Genomic DNA, 5,320 nt, shown 5'->3' on the forward strand with positions numbered 1-5,320 from the left:
ATTATGCAAAACAACAATAAATAAAAAAATTAAACCCCTATCAGATTTATAGTCCCCACTCTGCAGATCTCTTAGAATCTGTCCTTAAATTCCAGCCAAGCCCATTTACACAGTAACAGATAAAAACCTTTAGATAAACCAAACATTACCGCCACATATCTGACTCAATAACCATTAAAACAACTATTTTCATTCATTTCAGATGGAACTATTCACAGAGTTGTATTATATTAAACTGAACTTCCAATTTTTACCACTGTTCGGCGCCAAGTAACCTTTCCTCTAATCACAGAGCAAATCACGGCTTGCTTGGTCTCGCAATGAATCCTGGGTAAACCAAGGATACCGAGGATACATCGGACCCGTCCTTCAAATTAGGCAAAAAGAAGGACGCATTTTAAGGCCGCATACCGAGGTCTCTTGGAATCCGACCAGACCTCGGCACAGTGCTATCACATAATCGTCCTTCGAATCTGGCCTTCTAAGGACGCATCCTAGGTTTTCGAACGGAGCCACTATTTCTCTCCAGGGGGGTGTCACAGCCAAACAGGAACAAATGAGGCAAAGCTACTATGAGAAAAAGCAGAGAGAGCATAAAGTTATCTGGGTGTTGACTACAATACCCCATATGCCCATCATGCAAATGGCCTATGCCTAACATTAAAACCTATCAGCAAACAGTCTCATTATAAAACTGCAGGTTCAACCTCTCTTTGGTCAACTATAAATCACAAGTGAAGCTGAGTATTAAAAACTAAAATGATATTGTCAGACCAAGTGAGACATGGAAAAACACTTATGAAAACAAAACAAAAAAACACATTCATGTACCAATGTAGAGTTTGGGAGAAGTGTAGTAATATGCTGTACCCTAAACACACCAGGGATCCTTCTTCTCAGCAGCTGCAACCACCAATGTTTCCAACAACCTAAATAAGTTGCTACTTTTATGCTTATTTTGCACAGTTTCTACCTTAGTCAGTTAAATAACATGCTGCTCTCATTTTGCACATCTCTGATTTGCTGCTATTTTCAAATATCCATAGCTGTATATTTATTCTCCATGTGTGCAGTTTTATATCATTAAAACACTTTACAGTACAGTATTTTATTGTTTATCTTTTAACTATTCACTATTATGTTATCCCTATGCATTTTTGTGTGACCATTCTTTTCCATAATCTTTTTGCTGCTGTAAACACCAGAATTTCCCTATTGTGGGACAATAATCTATTCTATTTTAATATGGTTGTGCTAGTACATATGAGAGTAAAATACTGTTTTTTTGTTGTTGTTGTTTTTTTTTTTTTTTTCAAAATAAGGCTTCTTCTAAATTCCTTGTGCATTGTTTATATCCCACCAAATCCACATGTAGTATCTAAAATATCACTATAGAAGTGGCCCTGTTGTCAAGTTCCTTGTTTGAGTGCAAAACATGTTATTCTGATTGTAATTGTAGTCAATTACGTTAGCATAAGCTTCAGGTAAAATACATGGATTCGTTTTTAGAGTCATGCTTTTAATGAATTGGGAAAAGAATTAGAAAAAAATTCTGAGCCAAAAAAAACGAGTCTTTTACGACCGAAGTCAAATGAAGAGGATCCAGGAAAAGATTCGGAAGTCCTAGAGTAGTACGAAACTATTTTACCCTTTACGTTTACCTGAGAAACGTTACACACCATTACGCAGAAACAAACAGATAAGACGCAGGAGATTTTCTAACCAGCGCAGGGACATGTCTTAAAGGGCCACGAATCGTCCTCGGACTCACGGTTGTTTATACCTAGAAAGTTTTGACGAGGTCCACATTTCCTCTGCTGCTGCTGGAAGAAATAAACAATATGATTACTGTGTACGACCGGCGCATCGAGAAGCCGCAGGTTTCTAAGAAAACGCTGCAAACAAACGACTTGGACTTTTATGGCTTTCTTCAACTTGTGCACATGGTAAGGTTAACTCATGTGCTGATTGTGGGATGTAGGATGGAACCCTGCAGCTAGTCTGTTTGGTTTGGCCTGACATTTATCATGTATCCAGATTTTAAATATGTTTAATTTAATTTAGTAGTTTTATAAATAAAAAAATGCATTGAAACGGGTTACTTATCGGCTACATATAAATGGTTCTGTAAAAGTTTAAAAAACAATTCACTGGACTTGGTTTCCAAGGTTTGAAGACGTTTCGCTTCCTCTCCAGGAAGCTTTCTGAATTCAAATGTTTGGATTTGCATTGGGTTTGGGGCTTTAGATAGATAAGGCATTTTATTGCTTGGAAACATGCAAATGGAAACTGACAAACGAATTCTGAGAATCTTCACCAGCTCATATAATTCTATGTCTTATTAGGTCAATATATTGATTGATTTTATTATTACAGACTTAAGGTCCAATATACATTAAAAGAAAACAGATACACTACATATAAGTGGTATTGCTAATAATTTGGGCGAATCTCATGCCTGAATCTGATCCGCCTCTTTAGAGTAGTTTTGATTTAAAATGAGACAACCTGATCAATTATTCTCTAAGGAAGGCGGGAAGAAGAGGTAGTCATATCTCTGCTTAGAATTGGTCATACTGGACTTTATACCGGTAGTTCCCTTTTCAAAATAGGGAAACATGACACAGGTACTTGTAATTACAGTAATCAGTAGGAAACAGGATTAGGGTCACTCAGTGGTGTAGTCTACATTATTGTAGTGGGTAAACTGGGCTTAGAAATAAGCACGCCAGTAAGTGCAATGTAATTGAGCTTTTTTTTTTTTTTTTTTTTTTAAAGCATATTTAACATTGCTTAATTTCTCTGGAGGCCCATTTATACTGATCATCATGAGATGACTTATATTTGACAACAACAGAGAAGATCTTTTATCTGTACAGATATTGTTCATTAAGCTGAACCCTCTTTCACATTCAGCTGTGCTACATGGAATGATTTGCTTGCAAGTGATCAGTGGTTTAAGGTTTTCAGGCTCCCTAGTCTATCCTTTCTTGCCTTGCAGCTATATTTGCTGTGATCAGTGGGAATAAAGTAGTTTTAATATGTCTTTAAGTTGGAAAGTCCACCTGAAAACTTAATCATTGCAGTCAGTTCATCCAGATTAGCGTCCTGCCTTCCAATATTAATCAACAGCAGCCTATGGCCCACACACATGAAATTCTCACTGGTAGCTCAGTACATACGTGTTCCACAGATACGAGAATTTTTGTCAGTCTCCAATCCCCCCGCAGTACTTATCAACTCATGAATCCTTTTTTAGAAGTAAATGCACCATTAGCGCTGTGGCTGGAGAACCATTCCACCCCTTCAGTTTTGGTTTTAGCTCAAGTCTCTCTCTTTGAGACTGTTTTACCTGAGAACAGGGGGGAAAAATTCATCTTTGTAATTAAATATTACTAGCTCTACGTCATCAGTGTCACCAACATCGCAATGATTTCACGCAGCCACCAGCACAGTGATCAGACGATAACTGATCTGTACAATGAAAATAGCTGCATGAGCTGAAATGCTGTAGAAAGCAACAATATTTATACAATAATGACCATTTATACAATAATGAACATTATTTATTTGGGGGAAATATAACTCAAGCGATCTCTCCTCCGCTGCCGCCATGCAGACAGCATCATTAGAAAATATTCACAGATTCTGCTTTTCCAGATTAATAACTCTGAGGATGATTTAGTCTATAAAACAGACACCAGAGCAAGGCAGACAGTGAGCTACAACCATAGTTTTCTCAAAACGAGTCTCCTATCACGCTGGGAAAATTACATTGGACCCCATGGGGAGCTCACTGCTCCAAAAATCCTCCGTCTGCAAGTTGCAAAATAATCTGAGAGAAATATTCAAAAGCGTCACCAAGGAGAGGTGGATTATTATCACATTTTTTGGATTTGAAAATTATATTTTCTGAGGAATTTCCAAAAGCCTAAATAACAAATGGCACCTCTATTTTATTTATTAGAATATGTAGTGATGACTACACTATAGATCACTATAGTGCCATCAAACTTGTACGATACACAGATAACCTCATCTAGTTCACACTACAAATCTTACTTTGGGAAAATGTGCTAAACTCTATTTTTTTCCCCATTGTTATTATAAGCATATAAAAGCCAAGAATTACTTTTGACGTAGAGACTTAGACAGATTCATTTTGTCATTTTGTATACACAAGTGTAAACAAAAATTTTTTCGTTTAGAACAGCTCTAGACAATTTCATATTTTAAAGTGCAGCCTTGAAAACAGTAATAAATACATAAAAAAATAGTTATATAAACATATGACTGTATATTTACAGTTCTAACATTCTTTTCTTTCTTACGTTGGGAAGATCGGCCAAACTGTATTTTTGGAGATTTATTCATTGTTATTATAAGCATATAATAGCCAATAATTACACTATAGATCATTGTAGTGCCACCAAACTTGTAGCACACATAGATAACCTCATCTAATTCATACTACAACTCTTACTTTCGGAATATGTGCTAAACTCTATTTTTTAGATATTTTTATTATAATTATAAGCAGGCCAGGTGTGCAATCTCTGCAACAGGAAGCACAGCACTGAGCGTTGTGTGCACTGCACTAAGTATACCTGTCACAAATGCAGGAAGGACTCACCTTGGGTTTCTAAAAACTGCTAAATGGGACAATTGTAGCTTCATATGTATTGCTTTTCCTTGGGTGAAATTAATGTTACTGCTATACTGAAATCATACTGTTTGTCATTCTCTAAGCTGAAATGTTGAATGACATGAAAAGGCGAGATTAGACAAAATACAATTATTCTCTAAGTTGTTCTTTCTTTCACATAGTGAGCTTTTCAACAATATAAATGAGTCTGTTGGTGAATGGACAATATAAATAGGCTCTGCCTTGCCTTGATGGAAAAGCATGGTCATGACCTGTCCTCAGCTCAGGAACTAGGACCCGTATGATATCTGGTTGTTCAACAGGTCTGCCTAAATAAAAGATTTAGATCTCACTTATTAAGATAGTCCTGCAAAAAGGTCTGATGTTGCAGGGGAAGGTAATGAAAGGTGTTTGGAGCATGCTCTTGTTCTGATGCCAGTTTGTTTCAGCCTTTATCCAATCTCCTGTAGAAGGGCTGGTCCTATCCCAGGTTATTTGCATTACAACAAGGACACTTAGCAAGGTAGAGTGAATACACAAACTTGAAGAGGGGAGGGGGCTTGCAGGAAAACTGAAATTCTCTGGGATATCTAGTGTTAATAACTGTTGGAGCCAAATGCTTGATTTATGATTGAATATTTATTTCTAGTTTACTATTTTTGTCTGGTTTTGGTA

This window comes from Cyprinodon variegatus, unplaced genomic scaffold, assembly GCF_000732505.1.
Source record: "Cyprinodon variegatus isolate N-32 unplaced genomic scaffold, C_variegatus-1.0 Scaffold812, whole genome shotgun sequence".
NCBI lineage: Eukaryota > Metazoa > Chordata > Actinopteri > Cyprinodontiformes > Cyprinodontidae > Cyprinodon > Cyprinodon variegatus.